The 23,189-nt window shown below is 37.6% G+C and overlaps 1 long non-coding RNA gene across 1 annotated transcript; it reads right to left on the reverse strand.

The window, feature by feature from the left end:
• Positions 1 to 792: 792 nt before the first annotated feature.
• Positions 793 to 22,399, reverse strand: LOC104599960 (uncharacterized). Its single transcript, XR_735594.3, has 3 exons — positions 22,080 to 22,399; positions 1,882 to 2,060; positions 793 to 1,134 (listed from the first exon to the last, which is right to left on the reverse strand). It is a non-coding gene; the product is annotated as an uncharacterized LOC104599960 (long non-coding RNA).
• Positions 22,400 to 23,189: the final 790 nt, after the last annotated feature.

Genomic DNA, 23,189 nt, shown 5'->3' on the forward strand with positions numbered 1-23,189 from the left:
TAGAAAGAGATTCAATGAAAGAAGTCCAGCTACATATGTAGCAGTGTTAACCGTTCTCTTCTGAGTTTCTGTGACCATCAGCTGCATTTATAAGAATCTAGCATACTGCTACCCATATTGATATATTGACTGTTTCCCCACTATACATGGATCGTGAGTCATGATAATTGTACCCAAAGTCAGTGCTCCCTCTCCTGGCATTCCTAGCCAACATTGAAGAGGAAGAAAGGATGAAAAAGGGACGAACAGCTTGAAACTGTAAGGAAATAAATTTGTCGAACTTGTATTTATGAAATAGGACTCAATTTTTTGGTTGGGGGGATCAACACCCTATGCAACGATAACCATTTTCCTGGAAGATTTTCAAGAACAAAAGAAAGTAATCAGGTGAAGACAAAATAGTAGGCAAATCTAACTTCCTGTGTTAACTGTTCTGAAATCTAGGGAAGCGGATTTCTAATTTCTTGTGCTAACTGTAGATTTTCCCTGTTGAGTTGAATCAATTCTGATAATAAAGCATCCGATTCCTGAGACTATTTGTGCATCAGATTCCTGAGATTACAGCTATAACTATGCATTGAACGCTAAAAGGCCTTTAACCATGATGGTCCCTGCTATCTGGGGTCTTGGGTGTGGTAGACTGGATATGGGCCTAAACTTTGGTTTTTTTTTTCCACAAAGTGGCCACTCTTAGAAGCAAGCCTACATCCTCATGCTTGTTAGCCTGAGATCCTTATCTTTTTTTTTTTCCTAATACATACATAAATACATACATAATTACACACACACATATAGACCATCTTATCCTTCTGAGAGGAAGTGACCCAAGATAAAACAAGTATATGCTGCATATGTCTGGAACTTGGAAGGACACAGTTTCAAATCTTACAGTGCAAATGAATACATGAATACATTGACATTGGTCCTATTTCAGTGGAATGGAACAGGATGGCTGAAATTCACAGAAATGGTCTGCCAATTGTCCTAAATGGCTGCCTCAAGTACAAAGTCCAGAGATACAGGAAAGGGTAGGCTACATGTATACAATACCCAATACCAGCTCCATGGTGCTTACAGAGGCACTCATTAGTTGAAGGCACACACGAAGCATGATGTGAAGCTCAACTAGTGGAACTGCATACAAATTACAGAAAGTCAATGCAACATAGGATAACAATTACATCACCATGTAATCCCAACTATTTTTGATACGCAAAACAAGTGACAAGACTTGAACCCATAACCAGACCTGTTCATGGGCTGGGATCGGGCTTGGCTTTTGCCAAAATTCTAATGGACCCAGACTGAAACCCCAGCCCGAGGCAGTGTAAAATTGAACCTGAAGCCCGGCCCGTGAATAGGTCTACCCATAACCTCTTATTTTCCATGTAATCCTAACTTATAAACATAGGATAACAAGATGGAACATTCTGTAAATTATTAAGTAATAAAATGAGCATAAAAGTAAAGGGCTGCACAACAGATCATATAATTATTTGATGCAGTTTTAAACAATTAAGAATCCAATAAAGACACAATATTTACAATCTAGTTTTTGACATTTGTTGGAAAATCTGTCATATCACAGACGTCAAACACTCTGAAAACCTTTAAGGCCCATGTCCCATGTATAATGGTTACAAATGCAATAATGTCATTTATAAGTACCATCAATTAGTAGGTGCCTACCAGGATACCGCATAGCATATAACCAAATTCAAAGCATCTGTAACAACTGCCATTGTGATGCTAAATAGTTATCCACTGTTATCAGTTATGACAATTACACTATTGGAAAAACTTGCATATCTTATTCAAGTAGGTGTCTGTAAATTGTAAAAAATGCATATTATATGTACAGTATGAAGTAAGAAGCTATACGTTCACCATCTCTGTCCAGCAATTTTTTCTTCATTTTTTTGGGTGGGTCAGCCGGTCAGTGGTGGTGGTAGAGATCAACATTAAGATAAAAGCTGCCACTGAAAATCTTCAACTTCATGTGGAAGACATTGGAAGGAAAATTACCTTCTGATATGAACATGAAGACTTACAGGACTCACCTGGTATCAAGGTACAACCATGAAGATGAAACAGTCAACCATCAATTCAGCAAAAAGTTTCTAGTTGAGAAATTTTGGGAATTGATGAGTTATTTTTCAACATTCTATGTTAATCATTCCCAATTTCTGAGGATCACCACCGTCCATGATTTGACAAAAGCTTCTAAGAAAAATCCAGCTAACTACTTTTTTAATGATGATAACTACAATCTTAATAACTAACGAGTTGTGGAAGGAAATCACAAGATGTCTCAACAAACTTGGCATTCCCCAGGTTTTGTACCAAATAAGGTCTTGACATGGATAAGGAAGATTGAATGGTTGATTGAGCAAAGCAGAACTACATTTCTATTTCTTGAGTTGGATGTTAAGATCAAATGTCCTAACTGCAATATGCGATTTTTTCAACTAGAAGAAAACCACCTTTTGTAATTGAAATCAAATGAAGAGAGGTTGGGTAGGAGAAAACCACCTCTTTTTTAATCACAGATATGGAAATTCTAGAAACATGGTTATAAAGTAGAGTTAATGCAAGATGGTATACAGAATTTGGTTCCTTGGTCAGTGAAGGTAATCCAACATTTGAATGTGAATCTCCCATGCTCATAGATATTGGAATGGTCACATAGTCCCACTAAAGCCACTACAGATGATATGCTATAGTGGAAGATGCTCTTACTACCATTGGTTGTTGAGTTTTGTCATATTCACAAAGAGAAGAATATGCTAGCTGACAGGCCTGCTAGACTTGGTGCTGCTGCTCAATAGATACATTTCACTTTAAATACATTCCCAGGGAGATTAAGGAACAGTTACTCTCAACATCTAAGTTCATAACTGGATTTTCTTGGCATTAGGACCCCCCCCCCTCAAAAAAAAAGACAAATTTAATCCTCATATGATTATTAAAACAATTTTGATATGGCTGTCTCTCCATGTGAATTCAAAAATTAAAATACAGTACAGAATAAGAACTTTGACAAGCACAACTAACTAGAGACCTGAACATAGATACTGGAACAAGAATGCATGCCAAAATGCTACATGGATGCAGCAGCAACTTAATTGTATGATAAAGTTGATCCTTATCTAAAATCTTGTCCTAAAAGAGAAATAGAAGAATTTTCAGGCAAGGAAATTGTAGAGAGACTGGGCCAAATGGGCCTTGGTGCTTGTTTTCTGTTAAGTGGTGTTCTCTTTATGTTTTATGTGTTAATGGGTCTTTTCTTTATGGGCCTGTTAACTTCTTTTTAATTTCCTTTAAGTTATTGCTGAGCTGGCCGCCCACTTAAGGGAAGACGTGTAATTAATCTTGATTAGATCAAATTAAGAAAAGATTAGTGAGGGGAGAGAGGGAACCATCGAATCTTCTCTTCTTCTGTTTCTCTCTTTCTTTCTTCCTTTTTTTGTTGCTGTGATCAGAAATTAATATCAGATTTAGAGGACTGATTCAAATCTGAAATCAATGTCATAGTTCCAAAGCCAGAAAATTCAGAAAAGGATCTTAGGAGAGACTTTGAGGTGATCCATTGGAGCAGCCACTGATAAGAATGACTTAATTGTTAGTTTGGGCTTCTTTTGTCTCTTTGGTGTTAGTTTTCTATTTAGGTCATCATCATTATCATCGTCGTTGTCATCGTCGTCATCATCATCATCTAATCCTTGTCCCAACTATAAGGAGTTGGCTACATGAATTGTGTTCTGCCATTCCATTTTGTTAGGGACCATATCCATTGCTAAATCATGGGCCCATAAATCATGTCTTAGTACTTCAACCCATGTCTTTTTCATCTTCCCTTGGCTCTTTTAGAACCTTCAACTTGTAGCAGATTAGTAGAACACTTCTTCTTGGTGTTATAGATGGTATACAATGCACACGCCTAGGCTCCTTCAAACACATTCATTTCCAATGCTATCCTTTATACTTCCCACTCATCCCTCAACATTCAAATTTCTGCCACTAATTTTATGCACATGTTGTTTCTTGACTGCCCAACACTGCTCCATACAATATTGTTGGCCTTGTAACAGTTTTATAAAATTTTCCTTTCAGCCTATGTGGTATTCTCCTATCACATAAGATGCCTTTTGAGTCTGTTTAGATGAAATAAATTTATTTCGAACCATAGAAATAGTTTAAGTAGCAATTGGTTAAGGTCTTGCAAATCCAGTTTAATACATTCCTAATAAAAGGTGCAAGTTGTTAAGCAGATCCATTAGTCAAGATCCAAAAGGGCTAGGTATCCCACCCTAGCACATGTATATCTTTGTAATTGATCCCCTCAACGAGATTGGATCTAACAAAATTTGTTTCTACATTATTTCTGTTGGAAGTTTCTCCAGGTATGTATTTCTTCTCTTTCTATTGATTTCTTTTCTGTTAATCTACTTTTCTATTACCTCTACTTATTGATTCTCATGCCTTCTGTCCATTCTATCTTATATTTCTCTTATTTTCTTTCTTCATTGCCATCCTAATTTCTGCATCTCCTGCTCTCTTCCATCTTCCTATTGCATTCCTATTTTCTTTTTTTTTTTTTTGCTTAATTATCATCATTAAGTTTTTTTACAGCCCAGAATTCTTCAGCTTCTATCATATACCAAATGCAGTCCCTAGAAAACCCAGTTGTCCACCTTTGAACATTTCCCCAACCTTTAGCAATTAATTTCCTGCATAGAATAAATCAACCAGCTCTCTTAAACCCAAATTTAGCAAATTTTAGGTCTTCAGAACTATTTCAACAATACAAAACAGCTAAAACATGAGAGGGTTAAGCAGCCTCAGCTGGCCTTCTAAGTGGGTTGCTTGGAAATCTTGTACACTTTGTAATAAAAAGTACATAGCTGATAAAGCAGACTCCTTATCTTAATATGATGACACCCAGATTTGCAATCACTTCATAGAACATCAGCCATTTTCATTAGGAAGATACTACATTCATTATTATAGTTGTCAAGGTGAAGCCTAGGCGATAAAGCGCTCATGGAAGGTTGCCTTGCTAAATCGCCAAGACATTTTTTTACAGTGCTCTTGGATATCCTTATATTCTTAACTTTTTTGGTCTATAATAATAACATAGACATATACTAAACTAAACCATTCAGTTTAAGTTAAAGTACTAGTTTCTTTTTTTATTATTTTTCTCACTTGTTAGGGTTCAATCAACATGTATACTGCCTTTAACACTCAAAGACTTCAGAACATGAACTGATAAGCATGGAAGAACTCAAAATTTTATCCAATCAACAAATATTGATTATTTTCATCAATCATTATCATCTTCTTCTTCTTTCACATTCTTTTCTTTTCTTCTTTCCCTAGGACAAAAATAGAGGCTCAGCTCCTCTACTGTATGAAATTTCTTTTCGTTCTTCCATTTTTTCATGAATATGTTGATTTTCTATATTTCAAATGAAGCCTATACATTTTTATGAAGATTATAGACAATTAATAGCAAAAGATGGTTATTGCTTTCTATGGAACCTAAGGAATTACCCTGGGATTCGTAGTTTTTATTCAGAAAAAAAAAAAAAAAAAACATCACCTAGGCCTCACCTCAACACCTTAAAAACTATGCCTCTAGAGTTCACAACCTTACTTTGACAATCAAGAAATACAAAGATAGATTAACATGTGGAGCAATGATTTCACATGGTCGCAACACTTTCTTTTGACCCTCTAATAAAACACAACATGCTATCAACCAAATGAAATGTCACACCACCCAATGAATGCTTGCCTAGGAGATTTGGTTTCAATAGGTTCACATGGTCATAACACTTACTTGCGACCCTCTAATAAAACACGGGCACACCGCACACTATTAATCAAACGAAAGAACAAATTATCCCGTGAGTGCATCCTTCTCTTTCTACCCCAAATGACACACTAACAACCTGCTAACATATGAAAAAATGGAGATTGCCTCTAAGGTCTACTACCTTACTATGACAATTTAGAAATACCAAGGTGGCCTAACATGTTGAACAATGAATTCACACGACCATAAACTTTCATGCGATCCTCCAATGAAATACAAGCATGCTATCAATCAAATGAAAAACCAAATCATTGAATGAGTGCATGCCTAAGTGATTTGGCTTCAATGAATTCACATGGTCACAACACTTTCTTGCAACCCTACAATAAAACATAGATATGTTAACAATCAAATGAAAAGTCAAATCACCCAATGAATCTAAATGATACAAAAATAACCCACTAACATATGAAAAAAGAGACTACCTCTAAGGTCTACTATCCTACTATAACAATCAAGAAATGTCAAGGTAGCCTAACATGTGTGGTGATGTGCTCACACAGTCACCATACTTTCTTGCGACCTTCCAATAAAATAGTAACATACTATAATCGAAAGAAAAACCAAATCACCTAGTGAGTGCACACATGGATGACTTGATTTTGATGAGTTCACGTGCTCATAACACTTTCTTGTGACCCTCCAATAAGTCACGAACATGTTAATAATCAAATTTGCGCCACAACACTTTTTTGGAACCCTCCAATAAAATATAGATATCCATATTCTATTAATAAAATGAAAGACAAAATTACCCAATGAGTGCATGCTTGTTTTTTCTACCCCAAGTGATACACAAACTACCCTTTATCAGATGATAAAATAGAGACTAGAATCCACTACCTTACTAGGAATATCAAGAAATACGAAGGTAGCTAACATGTAGAGTGATGAGTTCACATAATTATATAACTTTCTTGTGGCCTCTAAAAAACCCAGACAATACTATAAAGCAAAGGATATACCAAATCACCCAGTGAGTACATTCTTGGGTTATTTGGTTTTACTGAGCTCACATAGTCACAAAATTTCTTACAACCGACCATCCAATAAAACACAAACATGTTGTTCAAATGAAAAACCGAATAAACTAGTGAAAGCATGTTTGCTATTGCTACACCAAATGATACAAGAACAACCCAATATCATATAAAATAAAGACTACCTCTAGGACATACTACCCAACTATGACAATTAAGTAATACCAAGGTACCTTAACATGTAGAGTGACACTTGGGTGACAAGGCACTCATGGAGGGTCACCTTACTTAATCACCAAAATATTTTTTATACAGTGCTCTTGGATACTTTAATATTCTTAAATTTCTGAGATTATAAGAAATAAAACAGACATTATTAAACTAAATTATTCAGTTTGAGTTAAACTATTAATTTATTTTTACTATTTTTCTTATTTGTTATGGTTCAAACCAGATGTATATTGTCATGACCCTTCAAAGACTTCAAAACCCAAACTAATAAGCATGGAAAAACTTAAAGTTTCATTTTTCTTCTTTTTCCTAGGACAAAAATAGAAGCTTAGCTACTCTATTTTCTGAAATTTCTTTTTCTTTCTTCCATTTTTCATGAGTATGTTGATTTTCTATATTTTAAATGAAGTTAATACATTTTTTTTATGAAAACTATAGACAATTAATGGTGAAAGATGGTTGTTGCTTGCTATGGAACCTAAGGAATTACCCTAGATTCATGGTTTTTATTTAAAAAATAAATAAAAAAAAAAACAATGCCTAGGTGACTGCCTAGGCAACTAGGCAACAAGGCACTCCTTTGTCGCCTAGCCTCGATTCAGCGCCTTGAAAACTATGCACCTTATATGAAATCTCTTTAGAGAAAAGAACAAGAACAATCTATTTAAACTTGTAGCAGAAAAAGGCTAGTCCATACCATTATGGCACCCAAGTAAAAAGGCCATTACCCAATGTTAGTCCCAACTATCTAGGGTTTTGGAAGGGATAAATTGGATATGGACCAAAGCTTTAGCTTTTTGTCACAAAGTGGCCACTCTCATACTCAAACTCAGGTTCTCATGCTTATTCTAAGATTTTACCCTTACACCAAGCAATATCCTCTAAGCATGGCATCTCAAGTACAAACCAAATTAGCCTTTAAAGACTAGGATGCTTTGGTATTGCGTGTCACCACTACTTTAAGCTTTCCTTGTTCTCAAAAGCATAAAATGATTTTCTATTTTTAAGTCAATTCAAGATATGGATAAAGGAGCCATGAACCAGAAAACCACTCCCTTCCATTTAAAAGTATCCATATCCAAAACCAAAAGACAATTGGTGAGATTGTATGGAATAACCAACCAGATCCTCAAATAAAATCAAAGAAAAAGAATGGCGTAGATCCAAATCAAAGGAAGAGAGGATTTGCATTTTCACCATATTCTATACACAAAATACAATTATTGGCCATAATCTTTTCAATTTACTAGTTTATCCACCATTAAGAATTTATCCAACCCCATCATCCAAAAGGGGAAAAGTACCTTGTCTCTCAGCACCCAAATTTTTATTGGCTCCTTCACCCTATGTCTTTGTACTTGCTCCCAACATTCTAAAATCATTGAGATATGTCAACCACCAAATCTCATCCCAAAATCCCAGCAATCAACCATAGAAACCGATAAGATCTCATTTCAACGGCCCTAAATTGGACAAGATTGAAACAACTAAGATCTACGTGTCTTGCACCATATCTAAACTCCTCACATTATTCAATACCTTAATTTACTCTCACACACTAAATTTCAACTCAAAATTTCTTTGATTGACCATCCCATTGACAAATATTCCAATTCAACATTTAAGATTAAACCGCACCAAGAGTTACAATCCTGATGACCAAACCCCTCTTAGTAATTCCAAAACACAAAAAAACAACCCACCCATTCAATTTCAGCCTTAAATTCCCCCATTTCCTTCCAAAACTAGCAAGATTTTGTTTCAAGCCTTCTCATTGGTTGATGAACCGTAAGATGCAACTTTAATCTGAACTAAATCTTTCAACCCACACCTCTGATCAAATATCCATCTTTTCCATCAAATTTAGGGCATTTAATAATGCCTATCCACCAAATTTCATCTCAAGATTCTCTCATTTGATCCACCATCAAGCTAGGATTCTATTTCAGCAAATCTCATTGATTAGAGCACAACAAGCCATAGATTTCCATCGGACCTCACCACCATATTCAGAGACCCAAAAAACCGTAGTACGTCAAATTTCACAGACTAACTCCTCCATTTGACCGTTAAATTGAAAAGATTTTGTGTTAGTGAACCAGATTAGATCACCCTTAGTTGGCCTTGATCTAGGGTTTTAAGGAGGTGGTGGCTGATGTTAGCCCTTCAATTAAGCCCCTCTGACCATTTGGACCAATCAGGATGCTCCTAATAGGCCAAATAAACCCAAAACCCCAAAGTAACCCTTCTTGGACCTAGGAAGTGACATAAAGACCATTATGGCCAACTCTAGTTTACGTTTCTTGCCATTAACATGCCTAATTCAAACCTTTCAAGGTCAGATACGAAAAACACCTCATTGGGGCCAGAAACCCCAAAATCTCTTCAATCTTTCATGGGGAACCACCAAAAATTGATGATAGGAAGCTTCTACAAGCAAAATCTTTTAGATTTCACACATGGAGAGAGCCCTATGAAGCCTTGGATGGATGGAGAAGAAGTTGCAGACCTTGTCTGCTTTTTATCCTCTAATAAATACCTTGTTGAAGGGGAAAAAGGAGAAAAAATGAACAAAGCACCCCACGATTCAAAGAAACTCGGCCTTGAGTGAAAATAGATCCAAACCCCATGTAAATGGTGGTCCTAGGGTTTTGAAAGGCGTCCAAATCACTCCAAATCTCCTAATCTCGTTCCTAACACATAACCAAGTCTAAAATGCTCTGAAATATCCATTTCCTAGCATCTTAGAACATTTGGAATCGAAACACCAACAAAAATCACCCAAAATGTGCATTTCAGAGTCCGTCTTAGCTGCTGAAAATTGTTTGTCAAGGTTACGCTTGAGACATAGGCCTCTCGATTCATCTTGTCAATGTTTTAGCTTGATTTTTAGTAATTTACTTTGATTTCTAAGTTATTTGCTTGCTTATTGTAGTTGTAATATTGAAGGAATTTAAGGTTCATGGAAGGATTCATTTAGCCTTGTCAGCTATGGTGCTCAAGGGAGAGAGGTAAGGGCCTAAGGGGTTTGGAGAATTCAGTACCCACTCACCAAAAACATCCCCGTTAAGCCATAGTTGACATTTTTAAGAAATCATTTTCCATGAACTTTGTAGTCCTTCAGCCCTTTCTTGTGCTCTAGTTTTGTTTGTTAGCTAAGTGAATTTAGTTTCCTTTTAGAAGCTTAGATAGACCTCAAATTGGGTTGTGTTTGCAACTAAGGAGAAGGGTGCCTAACTCCTTCCCTCTCCTTATCCAAAGAAACCCTTGAATTTCTGTTTGTAGGCCGGTGAAAGAGTTGAGTCCCTACTTGTCTGAAAATCTGAATTGTTTAACCTGCAAAGAGGACCCATTTCCACTTAAACAAAAATGGGTGGTGACTCTATTGGGCCAGCCATGAGCTTTCCGGAGCTCACACCTTGAATGCAGCACCATTTTTTATCAGCAAGAGTAAAGATTTAAATAAAGGAGTGAAATGACCTTTAATCCCAAACCTGAGTATAAAAGGTTAAAAATACAAATAGGCCAACGCTTACCAAAATGAAAGAAAACATTTGCAAGCTTCTGCCTACCTTCATAAATCCCTCCCTAGATGAGTTGTCCCCAAATTTAATTTCCCTCGAATCTCTTCATTCCTAACAAGGTTACCTGTTAAACTGTCTGCAGACCTAGGCATCCAATTGAATGATATTGGATACAGCATTTTGACTTCCCTTATCAACTTCCTTAAGATCCTAAAAGCTTCTCCTGACCAAACCCATCCAATGACAACTCTGCAGTTCCCTTCAATTATTAGTTCTTCCCAAGCAGATGCAAGGCTCAACTTGAGCCCTTGTAGCAGTGTTAATGCTTCAACCCCCAAAGAATTGCCTTCTCCTACCAGACACCTATAGCTCAGTATTAGTTCCCCATTCTGATTTTTTATTGCTCCATCAATTCCAGACCAATCAAAGTTGAGTTTCATTTTACCTGTTTCCAGTCTCTTCCACTTTAATTCCACTGTCTTCTAGAGTAGCATAGTTTGCCACTGTTGCCCAACCACCAAGTATAGAATCCATCAAGATTCCTTTACTTTCTTGTCATTACCCAGTATGTAATCCTTATTGTTATGGTCTCACTAAGGGTGACATCATACTTTTGTCCTCTGAGGTTCTATCACTTCATTCCAAATGCTTCAAAGGATTGCTGCTTTAGGGCACTACCACATTAATTGCCACTCTTTGTTGCTTTAGGGTACTAAGGGTGACATCCTACTTTTGTCATCAGAGATTCTATCACTTCATTCCAAATGCTTCAAAGAATTGCTGCTTTAGGACCCTGCCACGTCAATTTCTACTCTTCGTTTTTGGAATCAACTGTCAGATGATAACCCTAAAATCTCAGGCTGTCAAGTTTGATAACACAAATTCGAGTCTGAGAGTGGACACTTTGTGCAAAAAAAAAATGCCAAACGTTAGGACCATATCCAGTCCACCCCTCCCAAGACACAAGATAGTTGGTACCAACATAAGGTAATGGTTTTTGTCAGATGAGAAGCAAAGATATCAAACATATCTTATGGGATGGGGCTAACACAACCAAATAAGCAAAGATATCCAACACATCTTGTGGATGCACCACCATTCCACAAACACAAATTCCAAAAAACTAACAATGCACCAAAACAAAAAGCTCAGTGGAAGTCCCACAAGAATGCTAGCTCCTTCATCTTCCTCCAATCAAAGATCTAACCTCACCAAATCTAGTTGGCAGTCCACTGACCACAACCACTTTCCATTCATGCATTTTCTCCTGAACCTTGGGAGCATTGTTAAACCATCTTGCACACTAGTATAACAACCAGAAACCAATTCCTCCCTTCGATTTGGCACCAGATATTCCTCTATGCCAACAATCTCCCAAAAACCACAGAATAGCCCCTTTCCCTACTTTAACTGGATAATAGATACCTTAATGAACCTTGCATATGGCTTCAGAAGGCTTACAACATAGTTATCTTCTCATCACAGCCCAACCCTAGTTCTTATTATCTATATCCTGCATTGGACCCTATTTTGTTTTGTAACAAATTCCTTGAAATGAAAGACATCTATCTCCCCAACATTACCGTAATAGGGTCCAATGCGTGATCTGAGGGCAACTATATATGAAATTTGATTGTGTTGAGAATCTATTGTAATGTAAGGGCATTTTAGTCTTTGTCTTCTTTTGTATTTAGGCACCCAAATAAGGGCTCTATTGTAATTTGTTCTCATATTACAAATACTATAGTATCATAGATGTGAACAATAACAAACACACCACATTCAAACAAACCCTTCTCTTCTTTCTCTTCTTCCCCTAATATAATAATTTGGTATCAGAGCAACTCTTGGTCATGGGAAGACTTTTGCTGCTGACCCAAACTCTAGGGTAAACCTGCTGACATCAGATCATCATCGGATGACATCAACAGTCCATACAGGTGGTGGCAGCAACTCTTGAATCTGATAGGTTGATGCACCCTGATTTTAGAGACATTTTGGTATGACTCTTGTAATCGATTGAAGCTTCTATGAATTGTTGTGATTTTTCCAAGCAATAATCAGCTAAAATTCTAGATTCAATGGTGACCCTTCCTCTGTAATCTTGAAGAAGTTAACTGCATGAAGCTTTCTCTCTTTGGCTTGTTTTAAGTTTCTAGATAGATGGAAAGAGGACTTGTGTTTTTCTAAACCTTAGAAAATTTTTGGGAGTGTTTTCTCTCCCTCTATTTTGTCGCGAGCAAAGTTTTGCCCACTTTTTGGTTTCCAACCGTTCTTGACCTCCTTTTTTGGGTCTGTTGGGTGTTGGTTTGCTGTTGGGGTGTTTTCTTTTGGCTGTCGAGAGGTACGGAGCAGTCCAAGGATGTGCTAGTTACTTACAGTGTGCTTCCTGGAACTGTAGACACCTCCAATAGTATGATAACCACAATGAAACTTGATGGGACAAACTTATTGAAGTGGTTCCAATCAATCAAACTTAGAGGTAAGCTAGAATTCATTATAGGAAAAGAAGTGAAGTTGAAGCCTTAAAAAAACTCGTTGATAATATCATGATTGGCCTGCTCAATGCGACATCACATTGCCCATAACTATGTTCCTATTAACTGCTAAAGATATTTGGGATAGAATTATTGCCACCTATTCCCAGACTAAGAATACAGCTAGAGTTTATCAGCTTCAAAGAGAAGTTTGTAGAATGTGTCAAGGGGACAAATCAGTGGCCATGTATTTATTTTTTCTTGTTTATAGTCACTATAGGAAGAAATAGATCAGCTGAAAGACTTAGAATGGAAGGACCCTAAAGATGGTAAAAAATACCACAGGTATATTGAGGAGAATAGAGTCATTAATTTCCTAGATAGCTTGAATCTTGAGTTTGACTTCACAAGGCAACACATTCTTAGTGCAGACATTGTCTCTCTTTCAGTCGTCTACTCCCTAATACAGGGGGAAGAGAGTAGGAGAGCTACTATGATGCAGCCTCCAGTGATTGAGCACTCAACCTTTATGCCATCTAAACCCAAGCAGAGCACTAGCAAGCGCAATGTCAACGAGAAGCTTAAAGATGTGGTATGTAAGTACTACAAAAGGCCTAGGCATACCAAGGACAAATGTTGGAAACTAAATCCTCATTTGAAACTAAAGTTCAAGATAGAGAGGAAAGATAATGCCCTTTGGCCACTATTGGCAATGATGTTCAACCTATTTCTACTTTACCTTCTCCTATGGACTCCTCTAATGGGATGGATAAAATCCGGAGTCTCTTGTTACACCTAAAAAAGAATGGGACATCTAAATCTACTGGTTCTGAAAATCATTATAGTGCCTTTGCTAAGACAGGTACTATACTTGCTTGTCCCTCCTCTAATAACTCTTGGATTATAGATTCCGAGGCTAGTGCCTGCATGACTAGTATGTCTTCATCCTTCACCTCATATACATTAGCTCTAGGGAAGGGTAACATTATGGTGGATAATGGATCTCAAACTCCAATTTCATGTCTAAATGAAGTCAAGATTACCAACAACCTTACCCTAGATTCTATCCTTCATGTACCCCAATTATTGTGTTAGTTCTCTTACAAAATCTCATAATTGTTATGTGACCTCTTTCCTACTCATTGTCTCTTCTAAGACCTGAGCACAAGGATGATGATTAGAAGTGGACATGAGGATGATGGAGTCTATCTTTTTTATCACACATTTGAACAAGGGTTGTTGTGTCAAACCGAGTCCTATCTTAATGAAAATTTGAGTCTTTTAGAGTTGTGGCATTGTCGTCTTGACTATATGTCTTTTGGTTCCATGAAACTTTTGTTTCCAAAGTTGTTTAATTCTGTGTCAAACTTAATTTTTTTTTTTTATAAATGAAAGTAGTTTTATTCATTCAAAAAATAGTAGTACATTCAGCCTAGGAAGAGGCACGAGGTGTTACCTCCCCCTAGGACTGAGTCATAAACACTAAACAAACACAAGCCTGAAACACAGTTACAAAGTGGCCCAAAACAGATCTCCCCTTGACACCCCTTGCTTGGCCAAAGAATCAGCCATTGTATTTGCTGATCTGCAGACCCACTGAAACCTGACTGACATATTCCTTGTCAGCCATTTAACTTTCTTTAACAGATCCCTGTAGCCCCAACAAGCTGTCTCTGGACTTGTCAACCGGCCCACTACTACCTTGGAATCCCCTTCTACTATCAAATTATTCACTCCAAGTTGACTGGCCATCTGTATACCTTGTACCGCTGCTAGTATCTCTGCCCTTACAGAATCACCAACACCCACTGGTCCTGAAAATAAAGACAACATGTTGCTATCTTTGTCTCTCAGAATCCCTCCTATTCCAGATGGCCCTGGGTTACCTTGGCCGCTACCATCAAAATTCAGTTTTACCACTCCATCCGGTGGGGATTCCCATTCAGCTTGTGATTTGTTCTTTGTGGAGACTGTAGAAGCCACTGCTGCCCAGTTTCTCCTTAAGTCATCAAACGAGTAATCTGCCAACAAGTGTGAAGATTTTAGCCACAAGACTGTCCTTGTCATTATGCATTCCTTAATTTCAGCAAGACTTCTTTCCTTTTCTTGAAATATTCTAGCATTTCTCTCCTCCCATAAAGTCCACAAGGTAGCGGCTCTGATACATTTCCACATTAGCTTCCCTCTTTTGTCAATCTCCCAAAGGCAGCCGGAATGAACAGTAGCTTTACTTCGGAGGGCAATTTCCACCTGCACCCAAATAGTGCAACAACCCAGTTCCAAATATTGGCAGCAAAAGAGCACGATATCAGTAAATGGTTACAGTCCTCACCCTTCACTTTACACAAGAAGCACCAATTTGGGGACAAACACAAGTAAGGTTTCTTCTTTTGCAAGTTTTCCACCGTATTGATCTTACCCAAGTAGGCTACCCAACAAAACATTGCTATTTTAGGAGGAATTGGCCTTGACCAGACCTCTTTAACAGGGAACACCTGAGAGGAGGGATTGGAGCAGAGGACTTTAAAGAAAGAAGCACAAGTGAAGGAGCCAACCAAGGTTAGAGACCAAACCCTTTTGTCCAGGTTAGGGAGGTCCAGGCACACTGAGTCTAGAAGCAACAAGAGCTCTGAAACACAAAGAAGTTCTTCATCCCTTAACCCTCTTCGAAACCCAAAATTCCAATTTAAATCCAAAGGGCGAACCGGGGGGGAAAGAAGTCATGAAATTGGTTTCTTTTTAAAGAGGGAGATGGAATAGAGAGAAGGAAAGCGGTCTTTTAGGGGTTGAGTGCTCACCCAAATATCTTCCCAAAAAAGAATGGAGTTTCCAGAACAAGCATCATATCTTACAAATCTGAGGAACTTTGGGAGAATGCCATAAATAGCCTTCCAAGGTGTTGTGAGCGAAGCCCTTCGGGATACCTCCGCGTCCCAACCTGATTCAGAACAGCCATGGATACTCTTCACTACTTCACGCCACAACCTCTCCCTCTCCAAGGGCCACCTCCAAAGCCACTTACCTAAAAGAGCTTCATTCTTACTCACCACATTCCCTAAGCCTAGGCCTCCTTCATTTTTGCTTCTACTCACCACCTCCCACCTAATCAAGTGATCTTTTTTCTCTTCCCCAGGTTCCCATAAGAAGTCCCTCATTAGTTTTTCCAACCTCTTTGCCTCCCTTTTAGGAATTCTAAAGACTGACAGGAAGTATAAAGGCAAGTTGGCTAGAGTTGCTTTAATCAAAGTAACTCTACCCCCTATGGAAATATAGTTTCTCTTCCAAGTTGTCAATCTTTTTTCGAACTTTTCCACCATCGGGTTCCAGAACCTACTTTCCTTTGGATTTGCGCCTAAGGGAAGTCCTAGGTAGGATAGAGGCCACTGAGACGAAGTGCAATCTAACGAGGCTGCTATAAACTCCATCTCCTCTCTACTCAAATTTATTCCCACAACACTACTTTTCTGAAAATTTATCTTCAAATTTGAGGCCCTCTCAAAGTGAATTATCAAATCCTTCAGATTTCTTACCTCCATCAAATCACAACCTTCACAAAAGATTATTATGCCGTCTGCAAATTGAAGATGGGTTACTAAAACTCTATCTCTACCTATTCTCCACCCTCTAAGGATCCGGCCCTATCCGCTTCTGAGAGAAGTCTACTAAAAGCATCAACAACTACAGTGAATAGGAAAGGTGACATGGGGTCACCTTGTCTCAAACCCCTGCTAGCTGGGAAGAAACCATTAACTACCCCATTGACTAGGATGGAGTAATGGCAAGAGGAAAGGCAATCGTTTATCCATTTGCACCATCTATCCCCAAACCCACACTTCCTTAGCACGAGTAATAAAAATCCCCAATCCACTAGGTCATAAACCTTTTCAAGATCTAGTTTACAAACATAACCTTTACGACCCGATCTCCTCATCTCCTCCACACATTCATTTGCTATTAGGATCTGATCTACTATTTGTCAACCCTGAACAAAAGCTCCTTGGGCTTGGCTGATAAGACAATGAAGCACCTTTTTAATCCTCAAAGATAAGACCTTAGCCACAATCTTGTATACACTAGTCACCAAACTAATAGGTCGAAAGTCCTTTGGATGCTTGGCCTCTTTCTTCTTGGGAATTAAGGCTAAAAAAGTAGCATTAACTCCACGACTAATCACTGAATTATTCTCGAATTCCTTGAAGACCTCAATCAAGTCTTCCTTGATTATGTCCCAACAATCTTGAAAGAAAGCCATTGTGAAACCGTCCGGCCCTGGTGCTTTATATCTGTTTATGGAGAAGACAGTTTTTCTTATTTGTTCCTCTTCAAAATTCCTTTCTAGCCAGCTTCTACTCTCTTCTGGAAGCCTCTGCCATGTCACACCTTCCAACTCCACACTAGGACCTAGGGGCTTCCTTAATATGGATTTGAAATGGTCAACAAAACAATTGGCTATCCTCTCTTGGGAATCAAGGACTAGTCCATCCACTTCCAGTTTGGACACTAGGTTTTTCCTTCTCCTTCCATTGGCTAGTTCATGAAAAAATTTAGTGTTCCCATCTCCTTTCTTGAGCCACCTACATCTAGACTTCTGTCTCCAAGAAATTTCTTCTCTCAAAATGACTTCGTCTAACTCTCTTTTTAGTTTCCATCTCCGATCTCTATCTTGAAAGTTTATGACTCTTTGAGATTCCTTCGCATCTAATTCCTCGTGTCAAACTTAAATTTTTAGTGTGAAGTCTATCATTTGTCAAAGCAATGTAGAACCACATATTTTGCAAGTAATAGAAGTTGCCTTTTATTTGATTCATATTGATGTCTAGAGCCTATATACCACTCCTTGCATGGGTGGATACAAGTATTTCCTTCTTTTCATTTATGACTATTCTCAATACACGCGGTTGTATTTGATGAAGAATAAAGATGAAATACCTAAAATTGTTCAAAATTTTCTGAATATGGTGGAGACACAGTTTGATAAAAGAGCTAAGGAGAACATTGAAAAACATATATGGGTGTTCCTTGAAGAGAAGGAAACTATTCATCAAAGCTTATGAATCGGCTTTTGAAAAACATTTATGGTGCAAGGACTATTGTTCCAAAAGCATATTCATACTCACTTTTGGGGAGAAGATGTTGTGACAACAGTGCATCTTATCAATCGGCTTCCATCAAGAACACCCAATCTCCAATCTCCTCGCTAACTACTTTTCTCTAATGAACCAATGCTTAATTTACCCCTCAAGGTCTTTTGGCTATACCTGCTTTGTCCATGATATGAGTCCTTCTAGACATAAGTTTGATCTTAAGTCCATCAAGTGTATCTTCCTTAATTATTCTCTTATTGTAAGGGATATAAATGCTTCAATCCCCATTATAGAAGAAGATATTGTTGTGCAAAACCTAGAAACACAGATTCAAATGGCAACCAAAAACAAAAGAAAAATAGAGAGAAAGAGAAGTAGAGAGAAAGAGAGAGAACACAGATTTACGTGATTCGGCTTATAGACTATGTCCACGAGTGAAGGAGGAGCAGAAATCCATTATGAAATCAACAATGGTGAAGAGTACAGAGTTGTGCACACACAACCTCACTCACAGGAAAAACCCTAGACTCCAAATACACCCAAAACATTTGACTTATCTCTCAATCTAGAGACTAGTATATAAGAGAAAAAACCCAAATACATAACTCTTTGTATTCGGGTCAGACCCATAAGCTGAATGTGGATCGGGTCCATACTACGCTTCCACCCCAAACCACTATGAAATTTTGCCTTCGGGCTTTTCTCAATTTAATTCAAAGCAGGGTCATGAAGTGGGTCGCAACAAAGAATTCAAGGAACAAACATAACAGATATGTATCTAAGGATGTCATTTCCTCCTTGAATCTTTGTCTTTCATCCAACCATCTCGTCCTTCTCTTCAGGGGTGAGTATTAGTGAAGATCAGACTCCCTTTTGCTTTCCTATTCCTGTCTTAGTCTCTACTATTCATCTACTTCTCCTACATGTAGTGGCAATATTCCTTTTCCTCCTCCTCTTCCTGCGTATCGGCCTCAATCTTGGCAACAATTTTTTTATCAAGCGCAGTCAAAGGGCAACTCTTGATGTTGAGTGTCCACCACAATTTAAACTCCCGAATTTAGGTAATCTTGAACCTAACTCCTCCATTATTGAACCCAATGTCTTAAATTTTAATCTTGATATCCCCTATTGCCATCCATAAAGGAAAATGGAAATGCACCACCAATTACCCCATTACTAACAATGTTTCCTATGGTGCTCTCTCACCCTCCTATTGTGCCTATATTTCTACTATTTCTTTTGTTCCCATTCCTCATAATGTTGCAAAGGCAATGCAGTGATCTCAATGGAAAGAGGCTATGAACCAAGAAATGGAAGCTCTCAAAGAGAACCAAACTTGGGAGATTGTTTCCCTTCCCAAGGACAATATTCCTATTGGGTGCAAGTGGGTGTCGTTAAACACAAGGTTGATGGTTCAATTGAGAGATATAAGGCTCGTTTGGTGACCAAGGTATATACTCAAACTTATGGCCTAGTCTATCAGGAGATATTTGCTCTTATTGCTAAAATGAATTCTATCCAGTAATTATGTCTCTAACCACCCACTACTCTTTGCCTCTATATCAAATGGATGTGAAGAATGCCTTCCTTAATGGAGACCCACAAGAAGAAGTTTATATGGAATTGCCTCTAGGGGTGAACTTCCCTAATAGTGAAGGGAAAGTTTGTCGTTTAAAGAAGGTTCTGTATGGATTCAAACAGTCTCCTAGATCCTAGTTTGCAAATTTAAAAGCGTTGTTTTGAAGATAGGTTTTTCACAACCTTAGGTTAATCAAGCTCTATTTATAAGAAGAGTAAATGGATGTGTGACTATGTTGATGATATTGTTGTTAATGGGGATGACATTTCCGGAATCGTTTAGTTGAAATCCTTCATTGCTTTTGAATTTGAAATTAAGGATCTTGGTAATCTCAAATATTTTCTTGGTAGTGAAGTTTCAAGATCAAAGAAAGGGATTTTCATTTCTCAGTGAAAATATGTTCTGGACTTACTCCACGAGGTTGGGAAATTGGGGTGCAAGCCTAATGAGACCCCAATTGATCCTAAGCATAAGTTGACTGCCATTGATGGAGATGTTCTCCCAGACAAAGGGGTCTATCAAAGATTGGTTGGTCGGCTCTTGTACCTCTACTTGACTAGACTTGACATATCCTATGTAGCTGGCATGGTAAGCCAATATATACATGAGCCAAGGACTTCTCACATGCAAGCTATCAACGGAATCTTGTATTTTTAAAGGGATGCCCTAGCAAAGGGATGTTGTACACTGATAATGGACATCCAAAGGTTAAGGCTTATACAAATGTTGACTAGGCAAGATCTGTTGATGATAGGAGATCTACCTCTAGCTATTGTACTTTAGTGGGAAGCAATGTGGTTTCATAGAGAAGCAAGAAACAATCAATTGTTGCTTGTTCTAGTGCAACGGCAAAATACAGGGCAATGACTCATGGTGTGTCTGAGTTGCTTTGGTCAAAGTCCTTACTAACAAAGATGGGAATTCAAGCAGATAATTCAATGAGACTCTATTGTGACGAGCAAGCAACTATAGACATTGTTCATAACCTTGTGCAACATGACCACACAAAGCATATTGAAGTAGACGAACATTTCATCAAAGAGAAGGTAGCCAGTGCAAAGATTTGGCTACCCTTCGTGAGATCAAAAGACCAACTTGCTAATTATCTCACCAAGGGAGATCACAAGCCAAAGTTTGATAGTAATTTAGGCAAGTTGGGAAAGATCCAAATAAGGGCTCTATTGTAATCTGTTCTCGTATTACAAATATTATGTTTCAGGGGTGTGAACAGTAACTAAGACACCACATTTGAACAAACCCTTTCTCTTCTTCTTCTTCTCCTCCTCCTCCTTCACCTTCCCCTAATCTAACAACTGACTGTGGTCAAATTAGGAAAGTATAGAGAAACCTAATTCAGTGGCAAAAAACTAGCATTTGCACTAGGATTGCTTTTGTTGAATTCAGAAGTGAAATTTCAGAGGTTCACTTATGAATGTAGGCAAAAACAACATTGAGTCTAGTGCATTCTCATGTGTGAATGCAATAATGTTTCCTTGGTTCGTAGCACTTCAGGTTGTTCATAAACATTGATAGATTGATTCTGGATAGACATAGACAAGATATTCCAAGTTTTAGGCATCCTCCTGCCAACAATTCATTATTAGCATTCAGATACAGAGAACACTTAACGAATGGCTGAAATCACTTTCCTATGACCTATGGAGTAGATTTCTCTCGTTGACAGACCACAACAGGCACTACACCTGTGCATCATTTTATTCAAGAACTTTAGTTCCGGCTTTTCAGATTTAGGACATAGTGGAGGCTGCATTATTAAACCACTAGGAGAAATTTCGATGATCATGATTCATCGAAAAGCTCCAGAAATCCATTACTGTGGCATGAAATTCGATGACCATAATTCATAAACCAGATTAGCTCACTACCATGATCCCGAGACTTTCAAAGCAAGAAAAAACACAAGCTGGAAATAACAAAAGTAAAGCATGGCTATAACACCATCATCTCAAAATGGTAGAATTAATAATTTTCCCAAAAAACTGCAGCAACTACAATTGAAGATCCTAAAAAGCAAAACACCTCTTCTGCCATTTCTTTTTTCTTTTTCAGCATACAATTAGGAAAATATTGTTAGATTGAATATTTTTACAATTAAACTCTAAGAAACCTCGCATGAACAACCTTAATTTTTTATCTAAAGAGTGAAAAAACGTTTCTAAGGAGAAACCCGAAAAAGAAGTTCTTGAGAAAACCCAACGAGCTTAGAACGCTGAAGGTTTTTATATTAAAAGAAGGTAAAAAGAAAAAAAAAAAAAAAAAGACAGTGCAGAAGTCACTAAGAATCAGGGGAGATACAACTCACCAAGAGATCCAGGAATAGTGCCAGAATCATGCAGAGAACCAATGAATCTGAAACTAATCCATGAAGCTTAAATCGCATGGGCATTGATAATGAATGAATGAACGTCTCAAGAAGAGTACGACACAACTAGGGACTGTTTGATAACAGTTGAAATGAATGACTCATTTGCTTTGGCTTTTTATGAATGAGTCATGACTCATGAAGGTTGTGACTTAGAGTCACAACTGATACAGACGCTTTTTCAGGAGTTCCTGATGTAAGCGCATATCAGTGTTTTGCTGCTAAAAATTGTGATTGTGAACCTTCTAACAAGAGTGATGTGAAACTAAAATTACTAAACGGATAAAGTATATGTTTGGCATGGCTTCCGTTAATAAACGTTTGTTCTTGGTTTGTTTTTAAAACCAAGAAAAAGTGGTTGATAAATATTTTTTTGGGATTTATTCACAATTAGGCACTTAATATAACCGGGGGAAAGTGTTAAAATTAAGCTTTCTCCAATAGTTGACATGCACATAAATCAAGACCAACTTTTATCAATATTTATATGTATGAATCACTATAATGGGACAAATGCTGAATTTGCAATGACATGGTGCCATTTATCAAATAAATGGAAAGCATACCAAATACAGCCTTAAATTACCAATTTGTAATTCTAGGGCTCACAACAAAAAATATCAAAATGATGTAAAAAATCATTCTAAAACACAAATTGATGAACCAAGGTATTTTCAAGAGGAATTTTGGTGAAAGAAAGTTGATAGAAATATGTGAGAGTTAGGATTTTAGAAAAAATAACCCAAAATTGAAAAACAGTAAAATGGTTATCAAAAAAGGTAAATTGCTAAAACCCCCCTGAAAGTTGATAATTGCAGTCACCTACCCTAAACTCTTTGACATAGTTGCAAGTAGATCCTGTTTGTTGGAATACTATAAAAAAGGCATGAAAATGTCCAATAATGTTTATTTTCCCATTTTTCTCTTTATGTGAATTGCTAGCCCAAACCCTTCCAATCTTTTTTTTAATTTATTTATTTTCCAAATTTTCCCTTTATATCAATCGTCCAAGTGTAAAGTTTCATCTTTAAATTCTCTATTTTTTGTTGT

This window comes from Nelumbo nucifera, chromosome 5, assembly GCF_055504915.1.
Source record: "Nelumbo nucifera cultivar China Antique chromosome 5, China Antique-T2T, whole genome shotgun sequence".
Classification (NCBI taxonomy): domain Eukaryota; kingdom Viridiplantae; phylum Streptophyta; class Magnoliopsida; order Proteales; family Nelumbonaceae; genus Nelumbo; species Nelumbo nucifera.